At 37.7% G+C, this 27,109-nt stretch overlaps 1 protein-coding gene across 5 annotated transcripts in view; it reads right to left on the bottom strand.

The window, feature by feature from the left end:
* The window catches only part of MGAT4C (MGAT4 family member C), a 399,878-nt gene extending 373,241 nt beyond the window's left edge, over window positions 1-26,637 (bottom strand). For all 5 annotated transcript variants that reach the window (XM_062622353.1, XM_062622350.1, XM_062622355.1 and 2 more), the window contains exon 1: window positions 25,936-26,637. The gene's annotated coding sequence lies outside the window, so the exon portion shown is untranslated. The remainder of the gene's footprint in view (window positions 1-25,935) is intronic.
* Between the last annotated feature and the right edge of the window lie 472 nt (window positions 26,638-27,109).

The raw sequence follows: 27,109 nt of genomic DNA, 5'->3' as shown, positions 1-27,109 counted from the left end.
TAATGAGGCAGTAAAAATTATTCCAAAACAACTGCTTCAAACTTTCAAAAGATTTGTAGAAACATATTGCCAGAATCTCAGTTCATAGAATCATAGAACGGTTAGTGTTGGAAGAGACCTTATAGGTCATCTAGTTCCATTTGCAGGGAAGCCTTTCATTATACTAGGCTGCTCAAAGCACCATCTAACCTGGCCTTTAACACTTTCAGGAATGGGGTACCCAAAACTTCTCTGGGCAACCTGTTCCAGTGCCCTCACCACACTCATAGTGAAGAATTTTTCCTAATGTCTAATCTAAATCAACCTTCAGTTGTTCTTAACTATTCCTTTTAGAAAAATCTATTTTCCTCTCACGTTTTCTTAAAAGTTGAAGAATCAGCTACTGCCAAGGACAACTTGTAGATATGCAATCTATACAATAATTTCCTGCACTAACTGTATTTAGGTGTGAAAGCAGCAAACTACAGCATAAATCCCCTCCATTTCTTGGATATACTGATAGTTCTATTGACTTTCTAATGATAAATAGTAATATCTGATACAAATCAATATTCTGCTTCTTACATTCCTCTTACATGCTGCAATATGCAAGAAGTGAACTACTGCCTCAGAAGTTAAAACAGCAGAAAATTACCTAGGAAACTATTACTGACTGTATCTATTTAGTAGGCTACTAGTTTCAAAGACGTTTAGTTAACTTTTTTGACATATTGAAGTACTCCATGGGTCTCATATCTGGCAATATCACTATCCCAACTGAATGTCAGGAGAAGATTAGGTGCACATAGCTACTTTCATTTCAATGGTAAGGAAAGCTAAGCACTGGGTCTGAAAGGATGTCCAACTGTTGCCAAGGCAGAGAGTGCAGACCCCAGTCCCCATGGGTGCCTGTGCACATGTTCAGCAGCAGTGGCTTCAGGATATATTAGGGATCAAACTGATAATTCAGAAGACTAGAGGCTAGATCCTGAGTCCTTGTATAGTTCAAGTAAGTATGGTAGGAACTGGAGCAGGAAAAGGGAAAAAGTGGAAGTAGAAGCATAAAAGGGGACAGTTTGGAATATCTAAGATGTCTTAAGTGAGATTGTGTGAAATTTAACTAAAAAAGAGAAGCTGTCCTTAATATTATTTTTCTTTGCAGACTGCATAGCATAGGTATAAACACAAGCAAATAAGTTGCAAGACTGAAGATAAACCAAGTTGGGATATTTATTTTCTTTTTCTTACTAAAATAAAAAAATAAAAAAATGGCCAAATAAATAAATAAATTTACTACTAAATGGAGAAAAAATAAAATGTAAGCAAATAAATGTGTTATGTCAAATGCAACTTTAGGGATGTTAAAGATAACAGGAAGGGATTCTATAGGTACACTGCAAATAAAAGAATATGGACAATGTGGACACTTTCTGAAAGCTATTGGGAGAACTGGCAACCCTGGATTTGGAGAAGGCTGAGATTCTGAATGACTTCTTTGCCTCAGTCTTCATTGGCAAAAGCTCTGACCACACCACCCACGTCTCGGAAGGCAGATGCAGTCACTGTGAGAATGAAGACATTAGGCCCACTGTAGGAGAGGATCTGGTTTGAGACCATCTTAAGAACCTGAAAGTGCACAAGTCCATGGGACCTGATGAAATCCATCTGCGAGTGCTGAAGGAGCAGTCAGTCTCACCTCTGTGCCTGGTAAAATTTGGAGAAGATTCTCCTGGAAAGCATGCTTAGGCACATGAAAAACAGCAAGGTGCTTGGTGACATCCAGCATGGTTTCACTAAAGAGAAATCCTGCCTGACCAAGTTGGTGGCCTTCTATGATGGGGCTACAGAACTGATGGATATGGGCTAAGCAGCTGACATCATCTACCTGGATTTGTGTGAAGCATTCAACACTGTCCCTGATAGCATCCTTGTCTCTAAATTGGAGAGACTTCAATTTGATGGATGGACCACTCAGTGGATAAAGAACTGGCTGGATGGCCTCACACAAAGAGTTGTGGTCAATAGCTCAATGTCCAGTTGGAGACCAGTTACGAGTGTGACCCTCATGGGTCAGTGTTGGGACTGGTCTTCTTCAACATCTTTGTTGGTGACATGGACAGTGGGATTGAGTGCGCCCTCAGCAAGTTTGCCGATGACACCAAGCTGTGTGGTTCAGTTGATACTCTGGAGGGAAGGAATGCCATCCAGAGGGACCTTGACACGCTTGTGAGGTGGGCAGATGCCAACTTTATGAAGTTTAACCATGACAAGTGCAAGGTCCTACACCTGGGTTGAAGCAATCTCAGGCACAGCTACAGGTTGAGCAGAGATTCACTTCTGTATTAAAGCAAAAAAAAACCTGGTTTTATTATTCTAGTTTTATTTCTCTTTTTAAGTTTTACTAACTGATTTTCGTGATGGCAATGTAAAGCCAAATGGTTCAGAATCTGGTTTTTAGCCTCTCCAGGTTAATGACCTTATAGCATCCTGGCTGTACGGGAGGCTTTTTAATCTGTGTGCATTACTGCAATATTTCTTTCTCATATAACTCTTTTTCAAGAGTGCCAAATGAACAAGACAGTGATAACATTTTTTTTCTAAAATCATTCTTATAATATCTTTTCAGCTTCTGTTACTCAGTATTAATACAATACATGTTTACTTGTTGTACAGGAAACCTATCTTGGGTAGATAATTTTAAAAGCTCCTTATTTTTGTTCTTCCTTCTGTCAAATTTCACCTGAACTTTAGTTATTGCAAATATAACATTCGTATGTTTGGTATTTTTAAAAATTAAAGTTACATTTCCCACCTTCCCTGGTAAGGAACCATTATTTAGTATAATCTTTTTGATCAGTGTCAGGAAAAGCATTAAATACTAGGTTTGGAGCGTTCTCTTCAGTATTTTTAGTTAAGAGAGCTCATTTTAACATATTGCAGATACTTCAAAGATTGAAATTTAAATTTTCTTTTCATCATGGTTCTTACTGCTAAAGTATATTAGAAATCACTAACTTCACAGAGAAATAGTACAAGATCTAAAATGCAAAGTGAGAACACGTTTGCAGGGAAGGAAGTGACAGGCTTGTCTTTTTTCAAATGTTTATTTCAACAGTTCTACATCATATTACATTGTATTCACTACAGGGAATTAAACAATTGAATATTGTGAAAAGGACAAAATAATGTATGCCAAAATAAAATAACTTAGCACAAGAAAAGTGGGAATCAAAAACCCAATTTAATAAACAAGAAATGCTACCATGCTTAGGAAGCAATAGCATGGGAAAACATAGTGAAACAATGGGATATATCAGATTAAAAAAAAAGTCAACACAGACATATCTCAAAGAATTTGTGGAATCCATCTCAAACTAGTTACAAAGATGTAGATACTAGATACGCTTAAAACCACATGAACTTGTGGCTGCAGCTTCAGGAACACTGAAAAAAATATTCCTATAAAATTAACTATTAAATATTCTATTCGGCAATTATATATAGCTAAGTTTTCAAAAACGTCCAACAACCATAGATTTTTTTTTTTTCCATTGAAATTGTAGTTGTTCACAACTTGGAAAATGTCATGTGTGCAAGCATCCTAACAGATGATGGAAAACAATCGACATCATTATTACAATGGAAGTAAGAGATATTAGGGAAAGAAGATAAAATACCATCATTGAGAATTCTACTAAGAAAATGAATACAAAATATATTAAAAAGTCTTTGACATACTTTCTGATAAAATTTTAAATTTTAAATTCTTCATTGTGATCATTTACCATATTTTTGAAACAACAGAAAAATAAAAAAATACAGACTGCTTTAATTCAAGACTCTACTTGATAAATTACTCAGTATTCAAGCAATAGATCAAAGAAACACAAATGTAACCTGCATTTTCTTGTGCATGGCAAAAGCTTTTACCTAATTTTCAGTGCAGTTTGTCTCAGAAAGTTATGAAAATATATTGATTCATCATTCTTCATATATGAATTATAATGGTATTTCTCAAGATCATCAAAGCATATCAGAAGCATTTTCTACCTCCATCCAAATGAACCAATAATTGTCTAAAAACTTTTTAACAGGTATCTGTCCTGTACTTGGATCTAATCTTAGTAAGAGGTAAATTCAGATAAGAAATCACACTTTAAAAAGCCAGACTGAAGAACTGCAGCTCCTTCTGGAAACTTAAATCTTTATTTTTTTGAGCAACACTTTTCCACTGAAATCATTACTCTAAAGATTAAAAATAATTATAAAAATGATATTATTTTGATCCTGAAATACCCTTATTTTCTTCCAGTGGTAAAGGTTTTTGCCACTGTTTTTTGCTGAAGCATATGCATAAACTTGACAAAACCTCAGTTTATTGTTCCTTTATCGACCTACATTATCTTTTAAAATTTATCTAACAGCACAAAAATACCTTTAAAACACCCATGTTTTGGTCCCTGTTCCTTTCATTATTTTTTGAAGCAAAACTAAATTCATAACAAACATATGATATTTATTCATTTTATTCTCAGAGCCAATATTCACGCTTATACGCGATTCCTATCTAACAAGAATTTGAACAGTCCCTGATTCTTTGTTTTGCTCATATTAAGACATCAGCTGCAAGATTTTTATCATAACCTAGATCTTTATTTTATTTGAGTGTGGAAAAGAAGTTACTTCCATTTTCAGATAGCTTTAGAGATATTGAATGAGCAGAAATACTTCAAAACATAACCTAAGTGCTACTACCATTGTGATTCGCTAAGTAGGAACACAGACCTTCTATACAGTTCCATGTTATAGACATGTCTATAAAAGTAACCAAAACATAAAAGTGTAACAGATCAGTGTAATACTGGAGGAAATATTTGAGGATACAACATTGCTGTAATTTTGTTTTTTCCTTGATTTGTTTTTTATGGTCAGCTCTTTCTTGTCTTATGAAGTTAGTCATCACCAAAACAAATAAGCTTACTGATACACTGTCCCTTAAAAACTCAGGAATTTCTTAAAATAGTGAAATTCTTGTTATTGAAGCAACTAGGAAAAATGTTGTGGAAACAGCATCGATTTAGACATAGTATGAATATTGGATTTTCATTTTCTCAAAAAGATCAGTAATGATAATAAAACACCTGGAAACTGTTGTGAAACCAGGAGGTGATAAGAATTTAAATTCAGAAGGTTCTTGAGCTATATCTAAATTAATAGAAGTAATTCTGGGAAGAAAATAGTTGCTAATGTATACAGATATTAGTATAACAGTATAGTAAGACTGAAAAAATGCATTCATCTAACACATTTCTAACAAAGAATTTAATAGCTTCTCTACTATGGATATAATTTTAAATTGAAACAATCTTTTCCTTCAGAACAAGTTCAAACACTACCAAAAAAAAAAAAAAATTCATGTCAAGAAAAAAAAGAAAAAAATAACTTTAGGGGAAAAAACACAGATGCAGCAGCTTTACAACAGTCACAGTTGCAGATTATGCAAGGCTGAGACCAGAGCAAAATGGTAATAATTTCAAAGTGAACTTGGTAGCTTAAATGAATTCATTAAGAAATCTGACGTATTGTCTTTGACTAAAAAACCTGACTGAGAAAAGATGGGGAAAATTCAGGGAATGAAGATGCAACTCATTGTTCTTAATAAAAAATAATATAAAAAAAATCCTAGGGTCTTTTTTGTTAAGTGTGAGGATGTTCCACCCCTATCGTTACGGACTGATACATAAATATATCCATGAATTTAAATAAGTGACATGGAAATTTGTTCTCTAGTGAGACAGTGTATGTTGAAATTTGATTAGAATATGAAAAGATTGCTAAAGGTAGGTACCCCACACACAAAACCCCAGCCATGTACTTTGTGAGTTGCTGCAGGAAGATAGACACTCTTTGACATGATGCTTCTTATGTAGGGACTGTTTGTCTGAGAAAAACCTCACTGTACATGTGCACATTTATAGAACAGAGAAGATTCTGGCTCTCATCTGTCCCAGAGTGCCCAAATAAATCAATAAGGCTGTCTGTGCCTGAGCACCTAGGCACAGGTTATGTGGGTATAAAAGAACAGAATAATCCCAAACTCAGTGGTTTTCTTTGCACTGGCACCTAATTTAGTACCTGCTTTCACACTTGCTAGGAAAAAAAAAAATTGACATTTTGGTATGAATTTGGACAAAAGTAACAAAAAGGAAGATGGGATATTAATGTATTAGGTTACCTAAAATCTGTATTTTGATAAGAGAAGAAGTAATAAAGTCTATGACATTCCTACATATATAGCATATAGTACACAGAGTACATACTATATGTACACACAGAAACAAGTAAACGTTTGTTGATGATCTGTGCTTAGAACATACTACAGTTTGTGTGTTTTTTTTTTTCCTCTTAAAAACAGTATTAAATATCAAGATCTTTCTAGAAAAAGACAATTTCATAATCTTAAAATTGAGTAATGTCATCTTCTAACTTGATGATGTTAAGGTCTTTCCCATTCTATGATTCTATGATTCTATTGTCAGAAAATGGATTCTAGGGTCTTGTATACTGCTGATTCTGTTCATAATTTTGCTGCTGCTTACCAGAATCAGCTATTACTTCTACAACATGCCTAAAAAAGGAAGCCTTTATAGAAAGCTTTTTATTTATGTCAGAATGTCACCATTCTGCATGTGATGTTAACTGATCGTAATTTGTCATTACTTGCAAGGAAGTCAACATCTTCATAAATAGCCCTTTTCTCTACTTAATGCCACTGTTTAATATTATTCTAAGTATATTCTGAGTCAAGGCAAAGTATCACTTTCTGAAAAAAAAGGAAATCCAAAACTGTGAGAAACTGTCAGTTAACAGCTAACACACAGAATGAATCTAAATCACGTAACCAGTTGATTTGCAAAGATCAGCTTCTCCAAGCTCCAAAACTGTATATTCTACCATGTAAATAGTCACCAGAGTTAACCTCAATCGTTCTGTGGTTCTGTAAATTTGTTTCTCTGTATATGCACTCTTTCAAATCTCTATGCATGCTCAAATAATTTCATTACATAGATTCACAGGATCATAGATTTATTTAGGTAGGAATGATAGCTGAAGGCCATTTGACTTAACCTCCCCAGTCAGAGCAGGGCCATGCTACAGCTAAACTAAAGTGATTGTGCCATCTGACCTCAAAAAGGTCTGGAAGAAGATACAGGTAACCTGGATGCCCGTATACTTCATGTACCCCCTCATGCCATTCATTAGAAGATGCTGTTTTCAAATATTATGTGACTGATTCAGTTTTGTACAAAATATAAGAACAAGAATGAAGTTTCAAAATTATCAACTTCCTAGATATAAATATCCTCAAAAATCAGAGCTGATTCTTGCCTAGTGTGATTTTAGCTCACCACAAATAACTAAGACAGTCTGTGGCCTGATTAAAAAAAATCCAAAATTTGCTTTAATTTACCTTCATTCTTAAGTTATTGAATTATTAGAAATTACTTAATTTAGCAGATAGAAGAATCAAAATATATCCAAACACAAGACCTCATAGCAGCCTTACAATACATGAAGGGTGCCTACAAGGATGCTGGAGAGGGACTTGGTTCATCAGGGACTGCAGTGATAGGACAAGGAGTTATGGGTTGAAACTTAAACAGGGGAATTTCAGGTTAGATATAAGGAAGAAGTTCTCTACTGTATGGATGGTGAGGCACTGGAATGGGTTGCCCAAAGAAGTAGTAAATGCTCCATCCCTGGCAGTGTTCAAGGCCAGGTTGGATAGGGCCTTGAACTTCATCTAGCAAAAAGTGTACCTGCCTGTGGCAGGGTGGTTGGAACTGGATGATCTTAACGGTCTTTCCAACCCAAATCATTCTGTGATTCCATGTTTCTATGAATAGTAAAAAAATAAGTTTCTGAAATGTTTTGCTTCTTTCAGAAACTGGCTATCATGAAATACCGAGATATATCAAAAGCAGTGGGTATCAAGATTCTCGGTACTTTTTATCCATTTATTATATGAAATACTTGAAAGCAAAGTTAGAATTTTCATTTTTACATCCCAAATAAAGAATAATCTTTTACAATACAGCTTTAAAAACACAACCTTCCAACAGATTGATAGTATTTAGTATTTTTTCATATATTACTGTTTGATTGGCCATTATGAAGATTTGTGTTGTATCAAGTCTACAAGATTGCTGCATCTCAAAGCTCAGCATGAATTTCAAGTTTAGATTGTTTCATGCACCTGTACCTTAGTAATTTTACCTAAGATCATTTGATATAACATGAATGTTTTTGTCATGCTTTATTTGGAGCATTGTTTTTCTCCTGTTTACACAGACAGCCTAAAAAAAAATAAAAAATGCTGTAAGACAAATGGAATAACTTTATATTTTTCCTGTGTCATTCACTTTGTTCTTCTTTGTATTCCCCAGGGCTTCATGCCCGAGTGAGTGCCTGAGGCTGATGACAAGAGGTTACTTTGAGCAGGGAAAACAATTAAGCTCCTCATCAAGTAATGAATTTTCTGCCTATCACCTTTTCATACTGTGAATGACACCTGCCTGATGCAGTTCCAGCTGACATGGATAACGTGTTATACATAAATTTCTGGACTTAATGATCAGGTATGAAGCTATAAGATAAGCCCACCAACTCCTCTATGTAAAAATACTTTTTCCATCTAAACTTGCTCATTAATATAGCTATGTCAATGATTTGGGAAGAGAAGCTGGTTAAAGTACTAAATATACTAAAGTATGCTAAATATTACTGTAAAGCCAGATCGTAGGCTAGTGTGTTGCATTCTGGTCACTTTTGAGGAAAATTGCGTTCAGGTATTCATTTAAGGTATTCCTTAGACCCACTCTCAGTGAGACTAAGTATTCATCAGCTCTGAGATTTCTTTTGCTTAAACAATCCTAACTGTGTTATACACAGAAATAACCACAATGTGAAATACATTTCTGTTATATTTTCTGGCAAAAATTCTTTTCATGTTTGTTTAAATAAGCAGGCTGAATTTCATCATGGACAAAGTTTTGTTTATTTTACATTTCTGGCCTGCTAAATTATATTATGTCAAATTATGGCAGATTACAGGGCACCGCATCATGTTACACAGTTCTCATTGTAAATCAATTCAACGTGACACAATATGACAAAGTAATGCAATATATCAGTTCTATAGCCACAATCTTTAAGTAATGAGGTAATATTTCAGCACTCTAACCAGAGTACCTATTTAGTATTAAATATTCATCATCTACTCCAACAGCAGCATTTGGAACAACTGGGTCAAGTATCCACAGGAAAGGGATGTTTTTATTGTCTTCTCTAATTGATGAAGCAGTACCATGCTAGTATTCTTTCCACATTATACAAACTCATTTTGTTAAAACACTCACTATACATGTCAACAGTTTACATATCTTCAGCTGATAAATATATGTGTTACTAAAACACACAACTCACTAGGCTTTTAAGCAGCACTGGTCTTCCTTAAATTCCTGAGTGAACCTACTGCTTCAGTAATCAAAATCCTATTGAATAAAATATTTCATTTGTGCAAGATTGGGATGTGAACTGAGTGTTTAATGGCAAGAAAGTGAATTTTGCTCAATAAAAATAAGCCAGTTAATTATCGTAGTAATCTGTACAGTAAATCCATCAGGAGTGACCAGAATACTACTGCCTTTCTCCACAGAGCAAACACAGCACTAAGCAAGCTGCAGGTCACATTTATAATGCCTCACCACCCATGTTCTAAGGATTCATGTAGAGAGTAAGGCTGCAATAACACTTCTGTAGTATCAAGGTAGTGCAACACAAAACATATGCCTACAGTGAGACTGTAACGTAGAACACAGGTACTTGAGCTAGTTTTCGTAACCAGTGGGAATTTGATCTGTGATGTGGAACTCAATACAAATTTGGACAGTAATCTACTAATCTTCTGGAGAGTGTCCACACTCACCTCTGTTACTAAAATAATGTTGTTACACTGTGCTACATTAAGTGTGATGTCTTGCTGTTGTTTCTGCCAACTAACCCTTGCATTTAAGAGGAGAAACCCTTATAAAGGTAACAGTACTTTCAGTTAGTGCCCCTTCAAACATCCAATATAGTGAGAGTGATGAATAGAGAGGCTAATTAAGCAGCCTAAATTTCCAATGTAGTTATTCCATGAGCTTCTCCAATTAAATAGCTTAAATGGAAAAGAAAAATATTTTAGAAAGGCAGCTTTTCTTTGGTATTTTCCAATTTAGTTAACAATGTAGCCAGCTGTATACCCCTTTCTGCCATATCAATAAGAGGAGCAGCATGAGGAAAGAATTTAGAAAGCAATGTGGCTCCTTACCCCAGCATTTTTGATATTATGTCTGTTGTTGATTTATGGCCCAAGGAAGAAATGTGGGGAATAAGGATGAGAAGGAAGGGAAAACAGGCAGAGAACCATTTTACAATTTTATTAATCTTTTTATCTATATTTAAGGTCTTTCTATATTTAAGAAGTTCTTTCATCCTGTCTTTTGACAAAGAGGGCTTTTATATAAAGAGCAAACACTGTTATCCAGAAAATTATATCTGGGTCTTGTTCCTGGTTCCCAGAATGTATAGTGAAGCATATCACCACTTTTGAGAAAAATCATTATTCAGGCAGATAAACAGAATTTGTATTTACAAAATTGTCTGTTTCTTCTTTTCGATAAATCGCACCAGAGACATCTGAGAGATAAAATACGTTCTCTTTTAACACTCCGTTATAAAAACCAGTCTCTCAGTCTAAGAATATGAATCAGAATACTGCTAAACTGTACCTTAATTGCTAAGAGATAAGCTCCTTAATATTTGTATGCAAATATAGAAAATAGAGGGGTTTGTAATTGTGTATGTAAGAATGTTATGGATCTTCAAACTAATTTTCACATTAATTTAAAATGCTTCATTACAGTGTCAAAGTCTATTTCTTTTTTTTCTTACAATATACTACTTTTTCTTTTATTGATACCTATCTACCTGTCTCTCTATCTACTCACATACATACATACAAAACCCATTGACATCTAGCAGGAGAATCAAGTCTTTCTTTTAAAATAATAATGAAGTATTAAATGAAGAAAAAATGCATAAGACATAAATAATTTCTAAAATATATTTTTTGTTGTTGTTGTAGGTACTGAAAATAATACATGTCAAAATACTTCACACGTATTACCAATTCTATATTGTAAATTTGCAATATGTTGTTTAAAAAGAGAGAAAGATTGTTTTAGATGAGTAATTCAAGCACTAAGTATGAAGTTTTAGGTGGATAAACTACTTCAGTTTGGTGTGATGAACAAGTAAAATTCAGAAATTATGCTTATCTATTTTTTTAGTCAAACAAATTTTCACTTGATTACGAAGTAGTGGTTTATATTGCAGCTAACTACATATTTTGGGGTTTTTTTTAGAAGTACACAACTAAAGACTATAATAATTTTTAAAGCTTTCCAAAGTATGAGCTGTTATGTGTGTCTTACTTTGGTAAGGCATATTTCATTTGAAGCTGAGAATTTTGACATGCAGTGCTGGATTGAACAAATCTGTATTTACTTGCACATCTTTTATCTGAGGTTGGTAATGGGTACTGCATATCAGCTGTGCATTCTTGAGATTCAGTTACACCATTTGACAATACTAAAAATTTAAATCCTCACTGCAGAACAGGTAAGGGACCTACAGGAAATCTCTAGTGGAATCCCTGACTACGCAACAAAGCTAACCTAAAGATGTAGTGCTAGTGCATGTCTTGTGAAAATCTCTTACTGTAGGTTGGAAGGATACTCAGAGGAAAAGATTCATTCCCTCAGTTAAAGTAACCCTAAGGCTGGGAAGTTTCAAGCTATTAAAATCAATATTTTGTCTTTATGTGTTCACACAAATAAAGGATTTGAAAAGTTATCCTGCAGATTTTGTTCAGAAGAAAAGTCAGATACCTTCATGGAATTATGAATTGAAAAGGTTTTGAGAAATTTGTTTTGTCTTGCCTGGTCACTGAGTTTGCTTACTGTTTTAGCAATACAGAATATTTTTTCACACTTATTTCTAGGAAAGTATTAATGGATTTAATCTTCATGTATTTAGAAGACTACCTTATTGCACACAGAGGTCAGTTATTTCCCTCAAATTACCTGGAAGTCTGCCACTCTTATATTAGAAGATATACTATTTGCAGTACTTCTGTTTTGAACAGATGCATCCCCGCCTTGACAGGAGGGCTGGACTAGATAATTTCCAGAGGTCCCTTCCAAAACTAATGATTCTGTGATCGCATCCAGTAAGTGATCTTTATCATCTCAAAATGTAGTTGCTTGCTCTTTATGGTTCAATCTATACATCCTGGCAGTATTCTCTACCAAATTTATTATGTAAAAATGCACCATAGTGAATGTTGCCATGTGATCAACACATCTGCTCACGTTAATCTAGGTTACTTACTCTCCATCTCTTCAATTATACTCCCTCTTTCACTTCATACATGTGGACATGTTTTTGGTATAGAATTTGAACTCTTTCTGTAAATGTGGTTGTCTATGAATATTTACCCAAAATAGTCACTTTTATGTGGCCAGGTAATTTCAAGTCCAAGTAAGAATTCAGCTTGCATTCTTGCTATTTTGTTTCTACTAATAGTAAACTGAAGAAAGCAACAAACAGAATGGTACAGATTTGTATATGATTAAGTATAACTTGGTATCTTCACAGAATATTTGCGATGCATAGTTTGTAATTGCATTTGTAAGTAGTAAAGTAAAATTTGAAAGATGGTGAAGACAGAGTAATACTATTAAAGCATACAAAGAAATCATAAGAACAAAATAAAATCGTATGCTATTTAAACATTGCTGGTAATGGACAGTACAGAGATGTATAGAGAAGATTAAACATCTATTTTATACTAAAGCATCCTTCAGCTTATCTATGTATAAGGAGAGTATGTTGTGTTTCACGTTTGTTCTCAGGAGGCTGGATTTGCTTATGTAAGTAACATGAAATAGCAAACAATACCATATACTAAATATTATGCTATGTTTGGCCACTACAGGAAAAACAGAATTATCTTATCAGTTGAAGCACCACTCAGTGCAGCTAGGTTTTAAATAGACTAGCTGCCTACAGCTAGCACTACTTTTAAGTGTGCAAGAAGTTACTATTTCCTGCTTTTTTCATCATACCTAATACTAAAATTCCTAATTTTTATTTTTAAAAAACTTTTCTAACGGGATTTAGACAATACTATATTAATAGCAACACATATTATTGATATAACAACAATAACAGAGTCTCATATACATACACACATATCTACATAGCCTTTTGATTTCTGCGGTCTTGAAATACAATTCACTTGGCTTGGGAACCAACAGATGCTTTAAAGATGCTTGTTGCGAATATTCTGGCCTGTACACTTAATTTCACTTTCAATACAGGCAACCTTTTATAAATAAAATTTATTCCACTAATAAATCACTATATTTCTCCCCACCCTCCCCACACAAGGTATCACAGTAATCTTATTCAGAAAAAAAGGTAAATAAGCAGTTTCAGGCATGACCCATCTGCAGTGAGTGGCTCCTTATTTAATGCAGATTTTCAACTACATATATTTACAATATATGTGTATATCAGCTTTCTTTCTCACCCAGAAGCCTGGAAAACTAAAATATCAAGTCTCCTTATGTCTTATGCTCAAGACTTGTAATCACTCATATTGTTTTATCTAAACAAATAAAATAACACATTTTCTCACTAGTGGAGAAATACGAGAATACATTAAATTTAAAATAGCAGACCAACTGATAGGTCAAGACGGACTGACAGTTGTATACAGCACACCTTCAATCTTTCTTCTTTCCTTCAGTACATTCCATCTTGAGGGTTTTTTTATGTGTGATAGACTCCAAATTGTTGACAGACTTGAGATGCTTTGTTTCCCTATATTGGCTTCTGCTGAAATAATATGACCACTTAGATCACTAAGTGGTCATCAGTTACTTAGGTCTCACCATGACCTTGCGGATAATTTGGAATCTTGAGAGACTGATTGAATATAAACCCCCTTGATAGTATAGCTATGGTAGAGGCACTCTATATGAGTCTCTTACTTCTTCACTGGTTTTGAGTTTTGAATCATTCCCTTACACAATAATTCGGATTGCAGTCTTTCTTCACCTGACATCTCAAATGAAACGTATTTTGTGCAGTTTTGTTCACTATCCAAAAACTAAAATAGCATTATATTATCCTTCTTTTAGTTTTAACCAAAGATGTTAAATTAAACAGCTTTCACAATCATTTAACTCTTCTTTCTCACCAGTAGTTGCAGTCATCAGATCATGTCTGCATTTCTTCATCATAGAATAGAATGGAGTAGAATATTTCAGTTTGATAGAAAAAGAACAGGGGGTATTTGGGACATGATCATGAGCCAGTAATGTGCCTCCGCCTCAAAGGCGGCTCCCAGACTGCATTAGGCAAAACATTGTCGGTGGGTTAAGGGATGTGATCCCTCCCCTCTACTCACCACTAGTGAGGCCTCATATGGTGTCTGTCTCCAGTTCTGGCCTCTCCAGTACAAGAGAGACACTGACAAACTGGAGATATTCCAATGAAGAGGTACAAAGATGATGAAGGGACTGGACAATCTCTCCTAGGAGAAAAGCCTGAGAGAGCTTGAAATTTTTAGTTTGGAGAAGAGAAGCCCTGGGGGAGATCTTATCAATGTGCATAACTACCCAAAGGGAGGGTACAAAGAAGACAAAGCCAGGCTCTTTTCAGTGGTGTCTAGTGACTGGACAAGAGGCAATGGACACAAACACAGGAGGTTCCTTCATCAGAAAACACTTTTTTACTCAAGGGTGGGAGAGCACTGGTGCAGGCTGCGCAGAGTGGCTGTGGGGTCTCTATCCTTGGAGATATTCAGAAGACAACAGGAGCTAGTGCTGGTAAACTGGTTCTTAGGTAGACCTGTCTGAGTAGGGGAGTTGGACTAGCAGACCTCCAGAGTTCCTTTCCCCCCTCAAACATTCTGTGATCCTGTTATTCTATTTTACTGTATTAGGTAGGAGTTCCACTCAAGAATCATGATTTGTCTGAATATATAGGAAAAAAGATGGTCCTGATCAAGCTGAAGAATAAGATGCAGCAACACACACAGTAAAAAATCCAGGAAATATTTAAAGCTTTGCCCATTTCAGGATTTACCCAGACACTTATTACAGTGTGCACAGTCCCTTTGTCGTGGTTTAAACCCAGTCAGGTAATTCGTTCGCTCACTTCCCCCCCTTTTCTTGCCGGACGGAAAGGAGAATCGAAAAGAATGCAACTCCCACAGGTTGAGATAAGAACAGTTTAGTAACTAAGGTATAACACAAATCACTACTGCTACCACCAATGATAATAATGATAAAGGAAATAACAAGGGAAGAGAATACATCATCTCACCACCAGCCGACCGATAACTTGCCCCCCCAGCCCGACCAAGCTCTGACCGATACCTCCTCCAACCCTGCAGACTCCCAGCCCTTCCGGCTAACTCACAGTTACATCCTGGGCATGACGTGCTGTGGTATGGAATACCTCTTTGGTCAGTTTGGGTCAGGTGTCCTGTCTCTGCTTCCTCCCGGCTTCCCCTCCTCCCTGGCAGAGCATGAGGCTCACAAAGTCCTTGGCCAAACCTAAACATCACTATCAGCTCTGTTCCCAAGCTGAAAGTCAAAACACTGCACTGCACCAGCTACCAAGGAGGAGAAAAATGACTGCTACTGCTGAACCCAGGACATTATCCACCCCTTATTCCATACCATTCACGTCATGCTCAGATCCCACATTTTCAGTATACCATCACTCTTATCTCAGTGCATGGACCAGTCCCTATAAAGCTGCTGAGTCCATCTGGTCCATGATGTCAGGCTCCATCTCTTGTAACAGTCTTCCAGAGCAGGAGAGACTGTGTGCAGTGTTCACACTCGTGAATAACCTGGGCAATAGTGTCCATTGCTAAGTCCACCCCTCGATCATGAGTCCATCTCTGTGTTGCATCTCTGCTCTGATGGCCTGAAGTGCATTGGGCTCACCAGGCTCAAAATAATTCACTGTCCCCTTCAGCAGTTTCTGCAGCTTGTTGCTGGGGACTCCATACAGCTGCCTTCCATCTCCGATGCTTCCAAAGCACTGGAGGGGCCCAGTGGACTAGATACTTGCCCATACTGTCCCACACACCCTGCCACTCATGACTGTCCAGCCTTGGGGAAAACCTCTTGGTCCCCCTATATCCTCGTCTAACCCCAGACAAGACCCAAACCTGACTCTGCTTAACTTTTGAGATCAGACAAAATGGTGGTGGGTAGAACACAGTCTGTGTGAGTGCCAACATGCTGATCCCCATCACAATCAGCAGGCAGGTCCCAAGGATGCCCAAAGGCCATTCAAAACCTTCAGAACTCTCAAACGATGCTGCTGTACTTGTCACTGGGGCTGGTGTAGCTGCTGTACTTGTCACTGGGGCTGGTGTAGCTGCTGTGCTTGCCGGCTCTCCCACCGCCAGCTTCTCTTTTCCTGAGTCCAGCTCTTCCTCCTCTGCCTTGCTGGGAAATGCTGCGTGGTCTCCTGCATCCTCCTGGGGCTCGGCGGGCGGCTTCCGGGAAACGCTCTCGGCCGTCGCGGGGCTCGGCTCGGCCGCGGGGCTCGGCTCCTCCGCGGGGCTGGGCTCGGCCGCGGGGCTCGGCTCTTCCGCGGGGCTCGGCTCTTCCGGGGGGCTCGGCTCCTCCGCCGCCTTCTCCCGCTGCTCGGCAGCCGCTTCCTTCTGCTCCTCGACCGCCCCGACCTCCTCCACCGGCGGCCGTCCCCTCGCGGCCTCCGGCCCCGCTCCCGCCGCCGCTTGGTCCCCGGGGCCGCTCTCCCGGGCCGGTTCGGCTGCCGCCGGCTCCCGGGGCCGCTCCCCCTCAGCTCCCCGCAGCCTCACGAAGATGGAGAGTAGGGTGAGGGCCAGGACGGTGAAGAGCAGCCGGACGGCCAGGTACAAGTCCACGGCCACGTCCGTCCCGCCCTGCTGTTGGAGCCCACCCGTATTACAAGCCATTGCCATAAAGCACAGTGAGACCAGAACCTTAGCCCAGGCCCCATACTTGATAAACACTATCACAGCAAATACCGGCTCTACGTAAGTTACAACATTCTGAAGCTGTGAGATCAAGCGAAACAACTCTGAGAGCCAATAAATCAGCATTGTGACGAGTGACTATTAATCCAGTCAAATCTGTCGTTATCTCAACCCTTCGGGCCCCACGTTGGGCGCCAAAAAGAACTGTCGTGGTTTAAACCCAGTCAGGTAATTCGTTCGCTCACTTCCCCCCCTTTTCTTGCCCTCCCCCTGCTCTCGGAGGGACAGAGAGGAGAATCGAAAAGAATGCAACTCCCACAGGTTGAGATAAGAACAGTTTAGTAACTAAGGTATAACACAAATCACTACTGCTACCACCAATGATAATAATGATAAAGGAAATAACAAGGGAAGAGAATACATCATCTCACCACCAGCCGACCGAAACTTGCCCCCCCCAGCCCGACCAAGCTCTGCCCGATACCTCCTCCAACCCTGCAGACTCCCAGCCCTTCCGGCTAACTCCCAGTTACATCCTGGGCATGACGTGCTGTGGTATGGAATACTTCTTTGGTCAGTTTGGGTCAGGTGTCCTGTCTCTGCTTCCTCCCGGCTTCCCCTCCTCCCTGGCAGAGCATGAGGCTCACAAAGTCCTTGGCCAAACCTAAACATCACTATCAGCTCTGTTCCCAAGCTGAAAGTCAAAACACTGCACTGCACCAGCTACCAAGGAGGAGAAAAATGACTGCTACTGCTGAACCCAGGACACCCTTTAACCTTCAGCATCACAGTGGCAGCTAAAAACAAAGAAACAAAGAAAGAGAAAAGCAAACCCTAAGACTCTGAAAGGGGGCGATGACACAGGGCTGATAGACTCAAAACTGAAAAAAAAAGCAAAGAAAGCAAGAGATTTTGGAAAACAACTTGCATCCAAAAAAAAACCCCAATATATATACATATAAGAATAAAATAAAATCTTAAACATTCATTACTGAGTACATAAGCATATAGTCTCATTTTTATAAAACTGACCAGGCTTGCAACTTTTTAAACTAGACCTAATAAACTATACAGATGGTTCTTAGAAATCATTATTGAATTACCTCTTTGACTAGTGTTGCAACGGGTGTTTTGATGGCAAGGGAAGCTTCAACTCTCTAAGTGATTTCAATCTCCCTGTTTGACTGCCACGCTGCTCTTCCCCAAGGAGGCACACACTGAAGCAACAAGACCTTCTCTGAAAGTGAGCAGAGATCTCGTTTTTCTTCCACTGACACTTTTTGACGGGAGGTAAGGCAGACGTACAAAGAATGCAAGGCCATTTTAAGGTGAGGTTAAATGTTATAGCTGCTGTAATCTAAGAGTTTACTGCAGCAAAAAGGAGGAAAACACTCCTTCCACCCCATTCCGCTAATAGCCTTAGTCTCCCTGGTCTTTTGCTGATGTTATTCAGGTCTCAGATTCATTAGGTCCTTAGATGACATGATTCAAATAACTAAATTATTTGAAAACTAAACATTTTTTCTGCTGAATTAACTTTCCATCAGGCTTGTGCTTAGAGTGGCTCATGAGAGTTTGGCAAGCTCCAGAATCAAAGTTGCTAAAAAAAATTCTCCAGAACAGGGAAGGACATATCATGATATCCCTTTAGTGTTACCAAGATGCTATAGTGGCTCAGCTGTTGCATTGAACTCATACACACCCTCACTTCCTACGAGGGAGAATAGGAAAACATATTAAATGATGGTTAACACAGGTTACAGCAGGAAGGAGAATATCGACCTCTTAAATTTGAGTTTCTCTTACTTTTGTCCTACAGTACCAGAAAAGTTCAACTTGACAAATGAAAGTTGAGCAAAAAGGATAAGAAGTACTGGAGAAAGGAGGTAAAGCTTAACTAGAAACAATTATCAACTCCTCTTTTATTCAGAGCATACTTTAATTTTATAGAGAACATTTCCATCATTACTTATATAGTAATGTTTAAGTGTATAATTACACATTTGAAAACACAAATTAGTAGTGATCCTTGGTTCATGTGAAAATATGTATGCTTGCCAAGGTTTCTTAATGTTAATTGCTACTCAAAAAATAGTCAAATTATAATTTGATTTTTTTTTTTTTTTTTACTACAAGTGTGTATAATCATAACACATCCTGGAAGTGCATCCCAAGTAATAACCACATAAAACACATTTATTTCATACCCACAAAATAATGAAAATTTGGGGCATCAAATTAAAAAGCAGCAGTTGAGGAATTCTTTAAAATTCCTTTGAAGAAAATTTGTTCATCTGCTTTAAACTCTGAAAATGCAGTTTTCAAAATGTGAGAAGCTATGGGCAGTTGAAAAGTGTTGCTAGTCTTCAGCAGCAACTGGAAGAGGAAAGTAAAAACAGTTTTATATCCAAACAAATAATCTACCCCTCAAAGCCTTATTAATAGAAACATTTTAAGATAGGAATTTCACAGATTGGCATGGAGGGGAAAACAGAGACAGTTGAACATACTGAACCTGGTTCTACCCTGATTTATTCCATGGGTTTCAATGTAGTGACTTTCAGCAGTGCAAGAAAGAGGCAAACAGGATAATAAATGGCATTCAGAACAAGTTATAGAATCATAAAAATATAGAATAGTTAGGGTTGGAAAGAACCTTAAGATCATCTAGTTCCAACCCCCCTGCCATGGGCAGGTGGGCAGGGACACCTCACACTAAACCATGTCATCCAAGGCTCTGCCCAACCCGGTCTTGAACTCCACCAGGAATGGAGCATTCACAACTTCCTTGGGCAACTCATTCCAGTACCTCAACACCCTCACAGTAAAGTACTTCCTCCTTATATCCAATCTAAACTTCCAGTTTTAACATGATAGCCCTTGTCCTATCACTACAGTCCCTAATGAAGAGTCCATCCCCAGCATCCCTATAGGCACCCTTCAGATACTGGAAGGCTGCTATGAGGTCTCCACGCAGCCTTCTCTTCTCCAGCCCCAACTTTCTCAGCCTGTCTTCATACGGGAGGTGCTCCAGTCCCCGATCATCCTCGTGGCTCTTCTCTGAACTTGTTCCAACAGTTCCATGTCCTTTTTATGTTGAGGACATCAGAACTGTGCACAATACTCCAAGTGAGGTCTCTCGAGAGCAGAGTAGAGGAGCAGGATCACGTCCTTCGACCTGCTGGTCACGCTCCTTTTGATGCAACCCAGGATACGCTTGGCTTTTTGGGCTGCGAGCACAAACTGCTGGCTTATGTTCAGTTTTTCATCTACCAACCAGTTTTTCCATCTACCCCCAAGTCCTTCTCCGCAGGGCTGATCAGCTCTTTTCTCTGCCCAACCTGTAGCTGTGCCTGGGATTGCTTCAACCCAGGTGTAGGACCTTGCACTTGTCATGGTTAAACTTCATAAAGTTGGCAACAGCCCACCTCACAAGTGTGTCAAGGTTCCTCTGGATGGCATTCCTTCCCTCCAGCGTATCAACCAAACCACACAGTTTGGTGTCATCAGCAAACTTGCTGAGGGCGCACTCAATCCCACTGTCCATGTCACCAACAAAGATGTTGAACAAGACCAGTCCCAACACTGATCCCTGAGGGTCACCACTCATAACTGGTCTCCAACTGGACATTGAGCCATTGACCACAACTCTTTGTGTGAGGCCATCCAGCCAGTTCTTTATCCACTGAGTGGTCCATCCATCAAATTGAAGTCTCTCCAATTTAGAGACAAGGATGCTATCAGGGACAGTGTTGAATGCTTCACACAAATCCAGGTAGATGATGTCAGCTGCTTAGCCCATATCCATCAGTTCTGTAGTACCATCATAGAAGGCCACCAACTTGGTCAGGCAGGTTTTCCTCTTAGTGAAACCATGTTGGCTGTCAGCTATCGCCTCATTGATTTTCATGTGCCTAAGCATGCCTTCCAGGAGAATCTTCTCCAAATTTTGCCAGGCACAGAGGTGAGACTGACTGGTCTGTGGTTCCCTGGGTCATCCATTTTCCTCTTCTTGAAAACAGGGGTTATATTTCCCTTTATCCAGTCGTTGAAAACTTCACCTGACCGCCATGGTTTTTCAAATGTCATGAACAGTGTCTTAGGAACTTCATTTGCCAGCTCCTTCAGCACTCGCGGATGGATTTCATCAGGTCCCATGGACTTGTGCGCTTTCAGGTTCTTAAGATGGTCTCAGAGCAGATCCTCTCCTACAGTGTGCGCAAGCTCTTCATTCTCACAGTCCCTGTGTTTGTCTTCCAAGACTTGGGTGGTGTGGTCAGAGCTTTTGCCAATGAAGACTGACACAAAGTCATTCAGAACCTCAGTCTTCTCCAAATCCAGGGTAGCCAGTTCTCCCAATAGCTTCCAGAAAGGGCCCACATTGTCCACATTCTTTCTTTTATTTGCAATGTACCTATAGAATCCCTTCCTGTTATCTTTAACAACCGTAGCCAAGTTTAATTCTAAGTTATATTGCTATAATTTCTTCAGGGATGTTATATACCTTTCTATGTGAGACAACAATTGTAATGACTTCATTGAGATATAAAAGCAATATTGAAGCACCCCAAACAAACAAAATTTTTAATTTCACCTGAAAAAAAATACTGCAGAAAACCCTATATATTTATTGGCAAGAAGAAGAGCCCAACCCTGGATGTTTCAGAATAACTTCCACCTTCAGCAACATAAAAAATAAAATATAAGAAAAGATTAAGGGTATAACATTTTTTACTTTTTGAGGGATATTTACTTTCTCCAGCATAGAAAGGAAGACTAAAATCTACAAAAAAAAAAAAAAAAAGTTAATCCTTGAATCGTATGCTTAAAATTCTTCACGTTTCTTTACCTTAAAAATAGGTTGCTCCAGAAAGTTAATAGTGGTAGCTGTTAGAGCTTTTTGAATGGGCTTTCATATCATTTGGGGAATGAGGAGTGGGATGGGGACAAAGAACCCCCTACAAATCTTTGGAAGCTTTTCAAACAAAATGGTTTCCTTAAAACAGATCAAACCAAGGTCAGTCTTAGAACAAAAGAATTCAGATCCACTTTTAGGAAAACATATTAAAAATATATATAATCTGAAAAACATTAGCTTGAAGCCAATATTAATTCATTTAACTGTGTACTTGCTGATATTTCTGTGAGGTTTGTACCTTTTAACAGGGACAGCAGGTACTTTGCAAACTTTGTCAATTAAGAGTATATAAGTAACCAGAATTTTGTTACTACTTGATCTGAAATCTCTTAAGAGATGGGGACAGAGAAATGCAGGAGAAGTAAATTCTGCTACTTATCTTTTTTTCCATGAAAAAATCAACAAATATCTACTCAGTTGCTTAAATACCAGTGTCTATTAAAATTTCAGATATTTTGCTTAACTGAAAAAAGGGGCTGAAAGATATAACACAAAATTATGTGAGGCCTTGAACTTTTACCTGTAGCCATTCAGGGCATCTCATTGTTTAAGAAGATGAATTACAGTTTGACAACATGCTGATGCATTTCAACCAAAATAAGACTGCTTTGTAAACGTGAACTAACTTTGCACGTTCTTTCCACTTTTGTTTCTCGATGTGTTTTACAACAGATATGATTCTCAGGATAAACCATCTTTTCACTCTGGCTCACTCAAAATTGTGAAATTATGTGTATGAAAATGCAGATTTGCTGTATTTCATTAGACTTACTTAGGTCTTAATAGAATTACCAGATAATTGAATGTGTTGTCTTGCTAATGGTCTGTGCAAAAGACAAATACTCTTGAAACAAGAGAATACACTTCAGAAATAGTAATAGTGATTGTAAATAGTGACAAATCAGTCCTGAAACCTAGGAAGATGTATAAAGGGAAGAAACAAATAATGCCATAGCACATCCTCATGCTAGAGATACCCAGGTTTTGTCTGAAAGTATTCATTGCTGTTTTGCAAAACCTGTTGTTATCCAGGCCCCTAGGCCCTCCTTTTTCTAAGCACATTTTTTCCAGTAGTTACCTGTTAGAGTTCAAAGAACAGATAACGTCAAACAGTTGTGAATTACTCTTTTTCCAAAAAGTCCCCAAAAGACGTTATTTATGTCCACTGTCTAGAAATAAGATACTTACACATATTCCCCAATATAAAACAAGTAAGAAGGAAGAAAAATATAACACAAGCAAAAAGGTGCTTTTTTTACACCATGTTCTTTGTAATATCTGTACCTTCTAGAGGCTCACCCTGGGAGAAGAATAAGCTACAACCTCAAACAGTTGTTAAATAGTCACAAGGGAAAACTAAGAGCACTGCAGAAGGTCAAAACTCATCTTTTGATTTTATGATTTGTCTAGCATAAAGCAGAATGGAGAAGAACAGAACCTAAGAAGATATCAAGGAAGGAGTACATATATATAAAAAATATACATGTCGATGCTTAAGGTTTTTTGGGGTTTTTTTTAGAAGACTGTTAACATAAGAAAGAGAACAGCAAACTAAAAGTGGAACAGGAATGCCAGTGGAACCAGGAAAGGCAGAAGACTACACTTTAAAGATCATGGATTAAGCACCATTTAATAAACAATCTTTGTCTGAGTTTTCTTCATTTACAGAATAGTTTAATCTGTTTATGCTATACCAAATTTCGTATTACAGTTATTTACACAAATGCCCAAAAAAGATTTCAGAAGGCAGCAGAAAGTTCCAGATGAAAATGTCCTAATATGTAATGCGCACACTCTATCAAAGGAAGCGGGCACAGCTATTACTGCATAGCATGGTAGATTAAAAAGAAAAATAAAAAGGTGAAGATAGAACATAAAGTTATTAATCTTAATTTATTTACTATTATTTAATATTACCTCCCCATTTAAATCTTTTTTTTTTAATGTGTTTTGGTTGGTTGGGTTATTTTATCTTGCTTTGTAGAAAGGATAATCAAAGATATTTTTATGTTACTATTGGTTACTCCCCAATGCCAAATATCATAAACAATTACACTTAATTAGCTAGTGTTTTTTAAGCAACCCAACATTTTAAAGCAAACATATAATTGGACCCAAAGAAGGAAAGATGGAATCTGGTCTAGAAAAGAGTAGGTTTTCATACAAGCAACCTATAACAGGAAATGCCCATATTACCATCTCAGGCTGTTACACACTTAAGCGATTGCACAAAATGCTGAAATATCCATGGGTGTCCAGGAAGATTATAAGAGGGCTCTATATATTTAAACAAGAAGCTTGGTAGATTGGGAAAAACGCAGTTTGCCTGCATACTTGCTTTAAAAAATAGCTTTCTGATGTTAGGAGCCTCTAGGGAGAGTTTAATGAAAGCCTCTTTGCCTCAGTCCTTCTGAGGTCCATAGGAAACGAAGTACTTTAACAGAGTTCTTTGGAAATGGGACAGAATCAATCTCTCTTCTTTTTTCTTCAGCCTTTCTAAGGCTCTAGAGGAAAGGAACTTTCAGGTGTTGCATACAGGAGCAACATATACTGCTGCAATTTATTATTAATGCCTTGAAAATATTATATTCCATAAGTAGAGGAAGTTAAACACTAGACAATGCTCTTATATCAGACTTACTGATTTTATCCCTTATGGGATTCCAAAACCTTCTGCCCCCATCTTTATTACTTACTATTATCTTGCTGCTTTCATTCAGCATTACATTAAAAATATGATGTGTCTATCACTTGGGACTAAATATACAGTTCAGCATATCCACTGCACTTTCAAGTACACCATACACAGGCTCATGTATCACTGTTCTTGGTAACATGACAGCATGACAGCAGCCCAGCAAGTGCACTGGACAAGAAGCTACAGGCAAGATTTTTTCTATTTATTTTCTCTATAGGGTTCAACCCTTGCACAGCCCTATGTCTGTCTTTGGGGTTCATGTCTCAGAGCTTGTAATCAGGTAGGGTGTCAACTCAGGAATTAAGCAAGGCCAGGGTGTCAGCTTAAAACTGTCAGTGCTTTTCCCACATCTGCAGCAACTCCCGCGCTTGGAATAGTTCAAAAATGTCTGGCTGCTTCTGCAATTTAGAGATCTTTCATTTTTAGGTCAGCCTGCCTCACAAGCTCCAGGCATGCAGCAAGCATTTCAGATTAGGAGCCAGATGCTGTAACTCCTATTTAAACACAAAAGTTTAAAAGGCAAGAAATTCTTCTTTACAGATTTTTTTTTATCCCCCTGTTGTGGTATATGATCTTTATGCTTTACTAAGAAGCTCCTGGAGTTTGGCATTACAGATGCAACAACAGGCTTCTGTTATATATCCAACATCAGAGATTTTCTGAATTAAATATCCTGGTTCCCCATGCAAAAGGGTGGAACATCATAGCAAACAAGAAAATATCTAACTCCACAATTAATTTGTAGTATTTTAATGGGAGTTCTGCCTATACCTAGGTTTGAAATATATGTGGAAAATAAATACTCAATTTAACAAATTTAAAATCAGAAGTATGATTTTGCTTTTCATTATTCACTGTTTCAGAAAAATAACATTCTCTGGACAGTCAGCATCAACTTGCGGCAATGTTACATGCAGCACAATGGATTTTTGCTTTTTTTTTTAAAGGTTGGGGTTTGTTTTTTTGCTTGGGGGGGGTGCTGACAAAGCACTAGGCAGTAGGTACAATATATCTACAGTAAGTAGATCAGACTATTTTACGTGCAAACATGCTGCAATAAAGTGCCATCATTCAATCAATATAGATTAGTTAACATTTTTCTTAATGTATCTGTATTACTAGTTCATTAGATCATTAGCTGATAAATAGTGTGGGTAATGGATTGAGAGAGTAACTACATACCTTCAGGAAGAACCTGCCCGATAACAATAATCCATTAGAAAAACTGGCAGTATCCTCTGATCTATTGCCCGCACAGCTATGACTTGACGGAGAGTTTCATTCCCTCTGCTCAGCACACCAGAAGAAAATCAGCACAATTTAAATATTTCTCAGGAGGTGACAGCTCTCTAGATCCCTGGTTGCATTCTGTTCCCAGGGGTTGACAATCTGATGTTCCAGTGTGCATAGAGCAGTGAAGATGAATTGAAAAAGCTTGAGATAAATTAGGGATGGCTAAGTTAAAATTGTCTCTGCTCCCGAGTCTCTCATCTGCAGTCTGCAAGCCTATTTTGCTGTGAAAAAGCTAGATGGCAGGCTGCCTCAGTGAGTTCTTCTTAAGCGACAGGGAGCATTTTTAATGAAGAAAAATTCTCCCATTATCTAAGCTAATGTGACTGCAGCTAAATCTAGTCTTAAAAGTGCCTACTAGAATGAAATTAATTCTCGTTGCTTTTTTTAAGCCATGTTAAAAAAAAAAGAAAAGAAAAGAAAAGAGAAAACATATATCATAGCACTGCCCTAGATTTTTCTATCTGAAAGAAATACTCAAACTTTTAAAGCTGATAAATGGCAGCACATTTCATGAAATAGCTGTGCCCCACAATCTAAACAGGGGAAATTTTAACTGCTTTCTGAACTTTATCTGCTCATACTCGTATTATTCTTCCAGTATCTGCTCTTTCTGTTTTCATGTAACAGTTATTGTTTCTTGGCAATTATCTTCATTTTGAATGTTCCAGGAGAGAAAGTGGCAGTATTTTCCACTTCTTTACAAAAAGGAAGACTGACAGCTAAAACTCTGAACAATCAACATGTTAAATGTAATTGATGTTTTGAGATGACACTAAAAGGTTTCATTAAAAAAAATAAAATTCAACTTTGTAACATGTTGTTGATCTTTAATTATGAACCACATCTCTGACTACACTGGTTTACAAAGAAGATGGAACTGAAGTTTTCTGTATATCAGTTTAGTACCAAAGCTGTTTGACAAAGTCACTAAATTCAAGCTGTTATTTAAAAACTTGTTATTTAGATAGCTCAAGGTCAGGAGGTTATCATTACACATAGTAAATGAAAATTAATATTTTATTCTCTCAAACTTTGGATATAATTTTAGAAAAAGAAAAAAAGA

Source organism: Pezoporus occidentalis, unplaced genomic scaffold (assembly GCF_034315485.1).
Source record: "Pezoporus occidentalis ecotype Australia unplaced genomic scaffold, CSIRO_AGI_Poc_V1 ctg240, whole genome shotgun sequence".
Lineage (NCBI taxonomy): Eukaryota > Metazoa > Chordata > Aves > Psittaciformes > Psittacidae > Pezoporus > Pezoporus occidentalis.
This window is presented reverse-complemented; position numbering and strand designations above follow the sequence as displayed.